A 13880-nucleotide genomic window follows, 5' to 3' on the forward strand; every position below is an offset into this window, starting at 1 on the left:
GTGGCGCAAAATGGCGCCGGCCGAAGACAACACGATTCGATTGCAGGAGGTCGTTCCGGACCCCCGCTGGACCCCTAGGTAATTTAAGGCATTTTGGGGGGGTTCGGGAGGGTGGGGGATTTATTTTAAAGGGTCGGGGTGGGTTTTAGGGTGTTTTAGTATGCCGGTTTTCCCGCCCTCCCCCTTCCCCTCCCCCTTCCCCCGATTTACGATTTTTTGACGATAAATCGGGGGAATTGGTATTGTATCGTGGCTCTAACTATTTTTGACGATTTAAAATATATCGGACGATATTTTAAATCGTCAAAAAACGATTCACATCCCTACTTAATAATAATTTTTCTTACCTTGCTTCGTGCACGAAGTTGCCCGGTTGAAGCTAGCTGTGCCTACTTGTTGTCCTTTAAAATTGTTTCACCAAGTTCACTGCCACGGGACCATTTGCCAGTCCAGACACCGACCCCGGTGCCGACTCGAGGACTGCACCTGACCCTCGGTGCCTGAGATGGCTCAAATCCCGGACGAGCCCCCAAGCTGTTAGAAGCGGTACTGCACCGTCTTAGAAAATTATATAGTGAACACAAATAGTTGGTGAAACAATTTCTGTTCTTTATTTTACGAACTTGCAAGTACGGGTGTCATAAGCAGGCACACCCACAAAGCAAAAACAACTTACTATTGTACATTCGCTTATCCTTTTACTCCTCCCTATCTCAGGATACTCAGCCTATCCAATGCCTTCATTTCAGTGTTATCTCTGCTTCAGGCACTTTCTCATGCATCTCAAACTTTCCATTTTCCTTATTTTGCTTAACCAACATATTCTAATGCCAGGTTTCAACTTTCAATTTTAACCTATTGTTTCTGTGTCTTTTTCATATCTGCCTACATGCTGTTCTTAAATGGCTATTTTTCTTGTTAGTTTTAATGCTATGAGAAAGTCTTATTTCTTTTGTTAGTTTCGTTCAACTATGAGAATCTTTTTGTTAAAATCAGTTACAAGGAGGAATGTGGGAGGAGATTCATCCGTACACATTCCTTTCCTTGTCTGTAACTTATTTGTGCCAGCCTTAGCATAATGTATTATGCTGTGTAGGTAATGTTTCTCAGCAAGAAGGTGGGGGGGGGGAAGTGAAGGGGGGCTGGTTAGGTTTTAGCAACTCGGCCTGCTACAGCTAGAGATTTCTAAATATCTTTAATATAATAAAGGAATATAATTCTACTTCTATATTGTATTTACCATCTGTAATAGCAACATTGGTGAGCCCTAGCTCACACCGCCACATGGTGAGCTGGTGGCATCTTGCCGTTTGGAGGACTGGCACCTTCTTGCTGCATTGGGAACCAGCAGGGACAGGCCTGCTGGGGAGGTAAGAGCAGTGGTTCAAGGGAGCAGCCTGCGGACCGCTGAATGCAACAAAAGGTTATCCATCTAAATAGTAAAAACAGCATTTTCAGCCACTTATCTAACTATTTCTAGCTGGATAAGCAGGGGGTGTTCCAGGAAAGAGCAGAAAGTGTTTGGGGAGAAGCAGAGTTAGACGAATAATTTATCTGACTAACTCCCATATTCAGGGTTAGCCCGATAACTTATCTAGCTAACTCTGGTCTTGCACTGACTTGTCCTAAAGTTAGCTGGATAAATTTATCTAGCTAACTTTAAGATAGCTGGATATATTCTGCTGTGCGACCGCACCATTGAATATACTCTGCTAGTTAGCCGGATAAGTTTATCGGGCTAACTAGCCAAGCCACACAGCAGCTGAATATATATACCTCTTTTGGCTTAACTGGCTATATTCAAAATAATATAACTGGTTAAGTGGTGATAACATCTTAAAAAAACAAACAAGTGCTATGCAGGCCTAGTGGCCTGATTTCTTTTTTAAATCCCCATTCAATATCTAAAAAATGGGCCCTGCCTGACTGAGTCCCTCTCACGTTCCCCCAAACCCCTCCAAGTAAATTTTAACAACACATCTGACAAGAGGGCTTTCTGACCTTCCTCCACCTCCTCCCCAGTTAAGCCAAAATAAGATAGCAATACCCCCTCCTCTACCTCCCTCCCACCCACATGTTTCCAAATCCTTCCAGCCATCAGTAATGCAGTATGCTCCTACTGCTTCCTATGTTGCTCTGGCAGAAATGCTAGAAGTGTAAGCTTACCAGCATTGTTGTCAAAGTAGGCCAGACCCTCCTCTCCGTTTGAAACAAGGGGACAGGGTTTGAGCAAATGAGACTAGAAGCGACACAACAAACAGAAAAGAATTACTCTCTTGTCTTCTCTCTCTTCCTCTTTCTTCCCACATGCTGCCTGCAGTGGCTGCTCCAGTCTCATCCCTTCTCTCCTGTGAGGGGTGTATAGAACGACGCCACAGTGAAGAAAACAATTGCTTTGCTCCCTTTCCCTGCAGTTTCATGAATGCTGCAGGGAAAGGGCTAAAACAATAAACAGATTAAGACTGGGGACACTGGTCAATCGATTCAGGGCACGTGCCTAAGGGATGCCTCCAACTAGGATAAAAGATGAAAATAAACACAAGAAACATTGGGGGAAGATTAAATGTAAAGAATATGGGCAGAGTCAAAAGGGTTGATGGATGTAAAGGGAACATCGCATAGCTAAACTGCATCCATGCTGAATCTGTACAGAAACGTTCAGGGAAGTGTCACACACAAGAAAATGAGCAGAGACCTGGAGAAATTCCAGAAACTTTGTAGGATATTATATGGTATTTTGATAGGAAAATGATTCTCTAGGTCAGGAAGTCTTTGCTATTCCAGAGATTTTTTTTCTTTATCTTAACAGTAATTACAGGGGCTGAAAAGGGATGGAGAGCTGCGAGCATCTATATAAATGGTTAGTAGTAGTAACATCATCTTTATGGTTCCTGGCTCCAAAAACAATAGTTTTATTTATTTTGGAGCTTTTATATACCGAGGTTTAGCAATTAGCCTTCACCCCGGTTTACAGTAGAACAAATTATTAGATCGAACAGGACATGGAACATATCGAACTGTTAGAAGAATATCATAGAACAAATCTTAAACGCTTTCTCCTCTAAAGTCTTGCTGTTTTACTATTTTCAGAAAGTTCAGGTCCTGTAACAAGAACAGGTGAGGGGGGAAAGGATTACAATATAATATTTACTATTTACTGATCCTCACTGCAGAGCTGAACATTGCCCCTCTCTTAGTTAACACACTCTCTAAACTCAAATTGATGTCAATGATGTCATCAATTGGATTTGTCTGAGATTAACCCCTTCAGTACCAGCTGCTGGAGATTATGGAACACTGCCATCTGCTGTCCAGTAAAAGGAGTTTTAAATGACAAACAATAACATTTATAGTCAAACTACTGTTTTGCCTGTCTTAAAAAGTTGACAAGCAGAGATCAAACCTGCAGACTTGGTTGTCAAGGCCAGGAAATCTTACAAGGGGGCCACAGGGACCCTGGCTCAGCAAGAATCCTGTAGAAATCATGAAGCTAAAATAGCATTAGGGAAACCCACCCCAAGACTATTTTAGATTAGTCTTCGGGGGTGGGGCTGCCAAAAGCAGCCCTGCCCCATTCGATATAGTATCCCTTTTTGTGATGCCCCTGGTGGAGGCGCCAAAGTTTAATGACAATGAAATTACTTAGGCCCCTTCTGGAGCCCTATCCAAGCCTAAACTAAGGTCATGCATCTACCATGTATCGCTCTAAAACATGAAAGCACATAAATTCACTTCAAGTCCCCCCAGCCAAAACTACCAGACACATTACGCTAAGAAATCGGGCCTTCTCCACAGCCGGTCCTACCTTATGGAACTCTATCCCCCCAGATCTTAGAATGGAACCCAGCCTCTCAACCTTCAAGAAAAGACTCAAGACCTGGCTGTTCAGGCAGGCTTTTCCTAACTCCAATATCATTTAACTCCTAACAATCATCACATCACCATCAACATCACTATTAGCTACCTCTTACAATGTAATTATATGTAATTAGCTGGTTTTCCTTTTTCCTTTTCCTTCTCATTCCAAGTTCAATTTTCCTTGTTACATGTAACTGCTATTTCCGCACTATTGTTCAAGTTTAAGTTTATTTTGCACTCCTGTTTCATGTGAACCAGCATGATGGGACTATTGTCTTGAATGTTGGTATATAAAAAACTTAAATAAAAAAATAAATAAAATTAAAATTTTAACTAGCAGCTCACGTGTTCCTCTTTACTGTTCCTTTTATTTCCTGGGTGGTCAGCACAGGGGTGGACTGCAGGAAAATATCAGCCCGGGGCATTTTTTTCAAAACTGGCCCATGGGGTATCTGATGCTCTCATGCACTTTCCCTGCAGCACATGTGTCAACATCTCTCAAAAGCATGTCAAGTCAACCCTGGAGCCTGGTAGTACTGAGCCAAAATATCTCCAAAATAAACTTCATCTTTCCTAAATAACTAAGAAGTTGAGAACCTTCTAGACCGGAGGGTGAACAGAGCTGCAGCCCCCCTGTTCCATCCATGCAAATTGGTTGGGCCTCCTACACATCTGCTTAGGCTTCTCAGTCTTGTCTTGAACCAGTTGCAAGTAATGACACTGCCAGCCAGAGTCAGACACACACACACGCTCAATCACAAACAGATTTTTAGATTGCAGAAACTTTATTGGCACATACACACTGACACCCACAAAGACACATACTCTCTCTCAGACACAAAAGCACCCCCACACACTGAGAGAGTGTATGTGTGTGTCTGTGTCAGAAAGAAAGATACCCCCCACACACACTCTCTCTCACAAAGTGTGAATGGGTGTGTGTGTCTCTCTCACTTTCTATAACACAGACACACATGCACTCTCTCTGACATGCTACTTTTGTACTGCTTACACCAGTGGTCCCCAAACCTGTCCTGGAGGGCCACCAGCCAGTCAGGTTTTTGGGATATCCACAATGAATATGCATGAGAGAAAATTTGCATGTTATGGAGGCAGTGCATGCAAATTTTCTCTCATGCATATTCATTGAGGATATCCCAAAAACCCGACTGGCTGGTGGCCCTCCAGGACAGGTTTGGGGACCACTGGCTTACACAGTGAGTAGCCACAGTACAACTCTACTGCATCAGGGTGTAAAGTTCTTGCTTGCTGCCAGCCCTTCCCCATTCTGCAGCAGCCCCCTCCCTTTCCCAATATCCATTCTCTAGGAGACTCACTGGTTCCACAGCCAGCTGCTTCTCTCAGAGCTCAGTACTGTCACCTCAGATTGGAGCCTCCCCAACACTGCATAGGCATTTCCTCCTGACTTACCCTCTTCCATCCTGTGCCTGCAGTTTGCCTTCTTTTTTCCTCCACCCTCTCACCACTCTAGTACATTCCCATTGACTGCGGGGTACACAGTCTGCTGCTTTTACGGTTCCCAGGCTATGCTCTGCCTACCGATTCCAGGAGGGGGGGGGGGGGGGTACCAGAAGTGATCCATACTTTTCCTTGGGCTTATAAAAAGAGAAAATTAAGCCCTGGCCGAGACTGAAGATTGCCACTAACCCAAAGTAGCACAGCTCCAGATGAAATCCTGCTTTCTCTTGTGGGGCCAGTGCAGCCAGGACTGGTGCAAGGGTATTAGAAACATAGAAATGATGGCAGAAGAAGACCAAATGGCCCATCCAGTCTGCCCAGCAAGCTCCCACACCTATTTTTTTTATCCTCATACTTATCTGTTACTCTTGGCCCTTATTAGTAACTTTTTGGTTCTAGTTACCTTCCACCCCCGCCATTGATGTAGAGAGCAGTGCTGGAGCTTCAACAAAGTGAAGTATCTAGCTTAATTGGTTAGGGATAGTAACCGCTGCAGCAAGCAAGATACTCCCACGCTCACTTGTTCACCCAGCCTGTGCAATTCAGTCCCTGTTGGTTGCTGTCTGAATACAAATCCTCCTTTCTTTATTCCCCCCTGCCGTTGAAGCAGTGAGCTGCGCTGGATATGCATTCCAAGTGAAGTATCAGGCCTAATTGATTCGGGGTAGTAACCACCGTAACTAGCAAGCCCCACCTATGTTCATTTGCCCACCCAGACTATGTAATTCAGTCCTTGTTGGTTGTTGCCCGAATACAAATCCTCCACTCCTCTTTCCTCCCTGCCGTTGAAGCAGAAAGCTATGCTGGATATACATTGAAAGTGAAGTATATCAGTCTTATTTGATTTGGGGTAGTAACTGCCGCAACAAGCAAGCTACTCCCCTGCTTTTTTGTGAATGCAAATCCTTTTTTCCACATTTCCTCTTGCCGTTGAAGCATAGAGCAAATGTAAAATAAGCAATTCATGCCTTATTTGTTTTAGTTACATGTGAACCGATGTGATATCTCGATCGAATGTCGGTATATAAAAACAATAAATAAATAAATAAATAAAAAATCCCAAGGTCTCTCTCCTGCTCCGTGCACATCAGCCCTTCACCCCCCATCGAATACAGTTCTTTTGGATTTCCACACCCCATATGCATGACTCTGCACTTCTTGGCAGGCCGGGTCCTGATGCCTGGGTCTCAGCCTAGGCCGGAGCCTGGGCCCAGGCACAATGCCGCAAACTGAACCAAAGGCCACAACCCAACCCGGAGGCCAGGCCCCAACACCGAGGCCTTGGCCCAGACTCAGGCCTGAAGCTGCGACCTGACCTGGAGGCTGGGCCCGATGCCTGGACCTCAACCCAGGGTCAGACCAGGCCTCGGAGCCCAGACCTAGGAGCTCCTCTTCTTCAATGTCATCTTTCTTCGACGCTTGAAAGCAAAATGAAGCTGACTGCTGGGGTCATGCCAACAGCATCATTTTGATGTACAGCATTGTAAAGCATTGCCATACATCAAAATGGCATGGTCCGCTGGGATGAATGTGCCGAAGTTAATTAACTCCGGCACAAACCCAGCGGATGGTGTCATTTGCCTTTCAAGAGCCAAAGAAACAAGACAAAGAAAAGGAGCTACCAGGCTTGGGTTCTAAGGCCTGTGCCTGACCCTGAGCTGGGCTGTGGCGTCAGGCCTGGGTACAGGCTCTAGCCTAGGTTAAGGCCCAGGCATTGGTACTCGGCCTCTGTGTCGGTCACAGCATCGGGCCTGGGTCTGGGCCGATGTTCCAACTTCAGGACCTGGCTTTTGTGTAGAGTCATGCCATTGGGCATGGGTCTGGGTTGAGACAAAGGTGTCAGGAAGCTTCTGGGTTGGGTTGTGGCAATGGGCCTGGGTCTATGCCGAGATTCCAGCATCAGGACCTTGCCACTGGGCCAGGTTGTGGTGTTGGCCCCAGGTCTTCTGTATTTCTCCGGAGAAGCGGATTGGAGCCACCGGTGGTACAGCAGTCTTTAAAGTTACCTCCTGTAACTGACCTTCATGGTTAGAAGCAATGCTTTGAACCTTCTGTGTATGTAGCTGATGAAAAGCTGAAGTAAGATTTTCCAAGGCATCCTGTTCCACAATGCGCTGGGCCAGGCCCGGTATAGCCTGTAAAGCATTGAGTTGTGCTGGATCCATGTAGTTAAGCCGAAACCCTGGAGTCAAGCCGGAACCCTGGAGTCAAGCCGGAACCCTGGATTTAAGCCAGATCCATGGAGTTAGCAATCTGTTATTAAAGCTCTGTTGTTAAAGCTGGGAAATAGCAATCTGTTATTAGAGCTCTGTTGTTAAAGCTGAGAGATAGCAATCTGTTATTAATGGAGTTGATGGAGATAGCAATCTGTTATTATTTAGAATAGTTGTGGGTGGATCCTTGGACCAGTGGCAGGTGACCACGCCCAGGGGGAGCTCCCGAGAGGGACTACTGGTCAGGCTTAGTGTAGGAGACAGACACACAACTAGTTCTTTTATTAGACAATATATTAAACCACCAGAGGTGGCAGTAGTGAGCTGGAAGCGCCCGGCTGGGCTGTAGTCCCTCAGGTACTGGAACAGTGATCCCAAGGTGGCTGAGCTGTAGAGAAACTAAGAAAGTGAGTAGGCAAGACATGCAGAGTTCAGGAACAAGTCCTTGATGGTAACACTCACACAATAGTCTCTTGAGGCAGCCCAGGAGTTGGTATGCATTAGGCCTTCGAGGAGCGAGTACCTGGTTCCAGGGAAAGCTCTGAGAGATAGATAGAAACTCACTGATGTTACAAGCAACAAAGACTTCTTAGTAAGCAGTATATTAAACCACCAGAGGTGGCAGTAGTGAGCTGGAAGCGCCCGGCTGGGCTGTAGTCCCTCAGGTACTGGAACAGTGATCCCAAGGAGGCTGAGCTTTAGAGAAACTAAGAAAGTGAGTAGATAGGATATGCAGAGTTCTGGAACAAGTCCTTGATGATAACACTCACACCATAGTCTCTTGAGACAGCCCAGGAGTTGGAATGCAGTAGGCCCTCGAGGAGCGAGTACCTGGTCCCAGGGAAAGCTCTGTTACGAATGGGCACAGGTTAGGTGTGGTAAACACCACCTGCAGGGGTGACTCCAGGTGGAGAGAGACAGGGGTTGCAGGAAAGCCTCTGATACTGGCTGGAGTAGAATCTGGTGCAGGCAGGAGTGTGTAAGACTGGGTACTGGCTGGGGCCTCTGGAGCTGAATACTAACAGAAGGGTGCCTGTGGTAGTGAGAGCTGGCTGGAGGGAGTCTAATACAAGGTGCGTGGAGGTAAGGGTGAACTTAAACACAGGAACAGCGTGGAGGTATGTGTGGAAGTGAATGCATGTAGAGGTGATCAAAATACTGGAGCTGGGTGCTAGTAAGGATGGACTCAGGGTTGCGTGTAGGTAAGGGTGATACTGAGTGTTGGTATGAGTGACTGGACTAAGGGAACTCGGGGAAAACAAGACTGACAATAACCAGACAGACTAACCAAACATACAACACTAAACATAAAACACACAAGCCCAAAGGCAGCACAACTAAGCTGAACGCCCCAAGGCAACAGAGCAAGGTAGAAGCCCAAAGACAGAAGGGCAAAGCAGTAGCCTGAAGGCAGCAGGGCAGGGCAGACTGCCCGAAGGCCACACAGAGGCAGGCAGACGGCCCGAAGGCCACACAGAGGCAGTAGGCTAGAACAGGAAGCCCAGACGAGCTCGATGCTGAAGCACTGAGGGAAATGCTAGACAGGGTTATAAAGGAAGTCAGAAACATAGAGTAGACAAGAAGGGCGGACTGGGCCAGACAGGAGAACATGCTCATGGGGGACCTCTGGTGGTGAGGCGGCTGCGAAGCAGCCATAGTCGTAACAAGCTCTGAGAGATAGATGGAAACTCACTAATGTAAGCAGCGATGACTTCTTAGCAGAAGTGGTATTCAGGAGCTGGTCCGGGACGTGGGCCCTCGAGGAGCGTGTACCGGTTCCGGACTGTGACCTGAAAAGAAAAAGAGAGAGCGAGGCCCCCTCGGAGCGGGTACCTCTAGTGAAGTCCGAGAAGGCAGAGTAGCTAGGTTTGCGGAGAGCGAATCCCATCCGCAGCGATACCTGGAGGTAGCGGATCCCCATACCTTGCTAACTCATCTTGTTAGCGAAAACTGAGACCTTAAATATCTGGAGCTGATGACGTCATCTCAGGGGGACGCCCGGGAGGTTCACGCCAACGCCGGTACATCAGTTGGGCCGCGCGTGCGCGCCCTTAAGCATCTGGTCAACATGGCGACTTGCAGCGTCGAGCGTCGAGCGTCCGAGAAGGCAGAGTAGCTAGGTTTGCGGAGAGCGAATCCCATCCGCAGCGATACCTGGAGGTAGCGGATCCCCATACCTTGCTAACTCATCTTGTTAGCGAAAACTGAGACCTTAAATATCTGGAGCTGATGACGTCATCTCAGGGGGACGCCCGGGAGGTTCACGCCAACGCCGGTACATCAGTTGGGCCGCGCGTGCGCACCCTTAAGCATCTGGTCAACATGGCGACTTGCAGCGTCGAGCCAGTCCAGGAACACCAGAGGAGGACGGCCTGGAGACGCCGCAGCAGCTAGCCTTCCATCAACCCCAGAGGGAGTCGCCAACGAGGTAAGGTGGGCGGAGCAGAGACGTCGGACAGCGACAGACACAACAAGTATTTTGTCTGTCATAGGTTCTAACAATTTAAAAATAGCAAGGTTATAGTCTGGCTCTAAAAGTTTAAAAGTAGCTAGGATATTATCTGTCTTTGGCTAAGAATTTTATAGTAACCAGGCTATTTTCTGCCTTTATTGAGGGCAGGGTTGGAGGAGAAGGAACCGTCGCTGTGTGTGTCCTTCAATTTCTTTTTAATACTTTTGGTCGTCAAAGCCACCTTGAACAGCCGCCCCAAGTTGAGCCAGGGGGTCAGCCCTGCCCCCCGCACAACTTTTTCATTTTTGTTGGGCAATTTTACATCTCCCCGTGTTAGGATCCCAGGAATCCTACATTAGATTTAACAAAACCTAGGGAGGTATTGTTAATTTATTGCAACTGACCACTTTCTCAGTTGGCTGCGATAAACTATTAACATAAAATCAATGAGTAATGAGCTGGTTTGCATGACTTTACATTATTCATGCATGCAAATTGCATTCAAAGCAGTTCATTGTAATAGGGGAGAGAATCTGGGCAGTACTATGCAAAATATTGCAAATATTGTGCAATATCGCCATGATAGCGTTCTATCACAGCATATATCATGTAATATACCCTCATTGATGCATGTTAGAGCCCTATCATGGTTTAATGCATCTCTCAGCTTCTTAGCCGAATAAGTAGCACCAACCATTTAGACCTACTGCCCGCCCACTGACTATCCAGCTAACTGCTTAGCCGGATAAGTGACTTATCCAGCTAAATGTATAGCTGGATATTCAGTAGCCGTCACTTAGCCAGATAAGTCCGACTCATCAGGCTAAGCAGTATTTGAATATGGACCTCAAAAGTTTTTAAATAGAATTAAATTTAAATTTAAAGACAACAGTTTAACAATATAAAACAGCATCAATAAAATGGCAACAAAATAAAATACAAAATAAGATCAGGAATATCTGAAAAAATTTTTTATATTGACAACCTACCATTCAGGCCAATTCAGTAATAACGCGGGAGAGCGGACGAACACCCGCTCTCCCGGCGCGCACACCGGCCACTCGCTGGTGCGCGCGATACAGTATGCAAATGAGGTGGTGCGGTAGAAACAGGCAAAAGGAGGCGCTAGGGACACTAGCGCGTCCCTAGCGCCTCCTTTTAGCCCGGAGCGGCGGCTGTCAGCGGGTTTGATAGCCGACGCTCAATTTTGCCGGCGTCAGTTCTTGAGCCCTCTGACAGCCATGGGCTCAGAAACCGGACGCCGGCAAAACTGAGCGTCCGGTTTTCGGCCCGACAACCGCCGGCCCATTTTAAATTTTTTTTCTTTTTTTTTACCCTTCGGGACCTCCGACTTAATATCACTATGATATTAAGTCAGAGGGTGCACAGAAAAGCAGTTTTTACTGCTTTTCTGTGCACTTTCCCAGTGCCGGCAGAAACTAGCACCTACCTTTGGGTAGGCGCTAATTTCTTAAAGTAAAATGTGCGGCTTGGCTGCACATTTTACTTTCTGTATCGCGGGTAATACCTAATAGGGCCCTCAACATGCATTTGCATGTTGAGGGCGCTATTAGGTGCCGCGGGTTGGACGCGCGTTTTCCGCCCCTTACTTAATAAGGGGTAAGGGAAAACGCGCGTCCAAAAGCATGTTAACAGTGTGCTCCGTCGGCCTGATTATTTGTTAAAGGCCAAAATTAGCTAGGTTATTTTCTGTCTGTGGCACTAACAATTTAAAATTACCTAGGTTATTTTCTTTCTGTCTTTGGCTGTAACAGTTTAAAAATAGCTAGGTAATTGTCTGTCTTTTGCTCTGATAATTTAGCAATGTCATTTTCGGTCTATCTTTGGCACTGACAATTTAAAAGGAGCTAGGTTATATTCTATATTTGGCGCAAACAATTTGTATGTAGCTAAGCTATTTTTTTTTTTTTGTTTTGTTTGTCTTTGATGCTAACAATTTAAAAGTACCTAGGTTATATTCTATGGAGTGAATTTTCATAGGAGTAATGCACGTAAAAGTAGCATATATAGTAGCAATTTTCAAAAGCCCATTTCCACACGTAAACTTCAGTTTAACCGTGTACATCCTTTTCAGAATTACCTCCATAATTTGTACATGTAGCTCGGCTATTTGCTGTAACAGTTTAAAAAATTAGCTAAGTTATTGTCTGTCTTTGGTTCTAACAATTTAAAATAGAAAGGTTATAGGAGCCGAATCAGACCCACATCGGGGTGGAGATGCCACAATCGAGGTAGAGCTCTGCCCCTGAATCTCAAGAGTGTGGACTTGGGAGAAAGGGTGGAGGCTCAAAGTGGGCCAGCAACGAGATTTAAGTGCAGGCTTCCCTGCCCACCAGCCTCTACTTTCGGCATTCTAGGGCCATACCTTTGCATGTCACATAGCGCAGTGGCTATGGAGTTAGCATGGTGGGGTGTCCAGGTGCTGTGTGAGTACAGTAGGGCAGACAAGGTTTGCATGGCATCAGCTCTTGCCCTGGCCCTGGCTATAGCTGCATTGTCTTTCTCCCACTGCTGGGATCAGGCAACATGTAGGGGCCCCTCACTGGTGCAGGCAGCCACACAGGTGCCTGACTGGGAATGTTAAAAAAAAAAAAAAAGTGATTGTAGCTTATTGGAGGGGCTGATTGCTGGTGTTCGAGCCAGAGCTGGTCCCACCCTCTGACCAATAAGGGCCCACCGGAGCATTTCCATCCTGTGTCCTTGGCTCAGGGGAGGGGATTCCCGTGTGGCAAGGGAGAGTGCTGGGCCTGAAATAGCAAAAATTGATAAGGGACAGCTTTATCTCTCTCTGAAGCGAGGCCAGGTTGTCCCACACGAAGTAAGGCCTTAACTGTTGCAGGCCGTTTGATTGGGGATCTCCCTGTTAAAGGCTGCTTCAAGGGTGCCTACTGGGTAATTAATTTTGAAAAAAATAAGAGAAACGCTGACTCTCTGCTTCCAAATGCACAGATCTCACACTACTTGGTGAATGGTTGCACAACTCCCAGTATGCAACCAAGCTCCTTTTTTGTGGGGAGCTGTGACAGTTGGGTAACAGGAGTTGTTGTAGCTGTTTCTTAGTTGTAAGTCAGCAGGGACTGGAAGAATGTGCCTGTCATTTTCAGTCAGGGGCGGCTAAAGGCAAGGTACAAGATGGCGCTCCTCCCCCCCTCCTTTTTCCACACGCACACCCATACATGCATACACACATATACACTCATTCACTTCTCTCCCTCTTCCATACACACATGACTCTCATTGTTTCTTCTCACCTCGATTCTCATTAGCTACAGGAGCCTCCTCTTTCCCCAGGGAGCCTGTGAGTGTGTGTGTGAGAAGAAAGAGAGGGAGCCAATGTGCAGGGGCGTATGTATGAAAGAGAGAGATATGTAGCCTGTGTGAGGTTGTATGAATGAGAGAGAAAGGGAGTCTGTGTGTGTGTGGGGGAGTGTGCGAGAGAGAAAGAGGAGAAGCCTGTATGAGGGGGTTCATATCTGCATGAGAGAGAGGGAGCCTGTGAGAGGGAGCCTGTGAGAGAGAGAGGGAGCCTGTGAGAGAGAGGGTCAGAGGGAGCCTGTGTGAGGGGCAGTACTAAGAGAGGGTAGAAACTCTGGAAGTGGAGATAGAGTGGAAGGGGTTGAGCCTAGCGAGGAAGGGAAGAGATATTGGAGGGTGAAGGAGTTTGGGGGCCTGAGAAGGCAAAGTGAAAGGAGACTGGCCAGTGTTTTCCCCACAGCCCGCAGAAGGAAAGGGTCTGAGGTGCCACCAGCATTTTCCCTGCAGCTGGAGAAAGAAGAGGCCTTGCTGTGCAGCCAGAAAAGATCCAAAATGTGTGTGTGAAAGAGACTTGCCCTGTGAAAGTGACTTTGTGAGTGTGT

This window comes from Rhinatrema bivittatum, chromosome 4, assembly GCF_901001135.1.
Source record: "Rhinatrema bivittatum chromosome 4, aRhiBiv1.1, whole genome shotgun sequence".
In the NCBI taxonomy this organism is placed as follows: Eukaryota; Metazoa; Chordata; class Amphibia; order Gymnophiona; family Rhinatrematidae; genus Rhinatrema; species Rhinatrema bivittatum.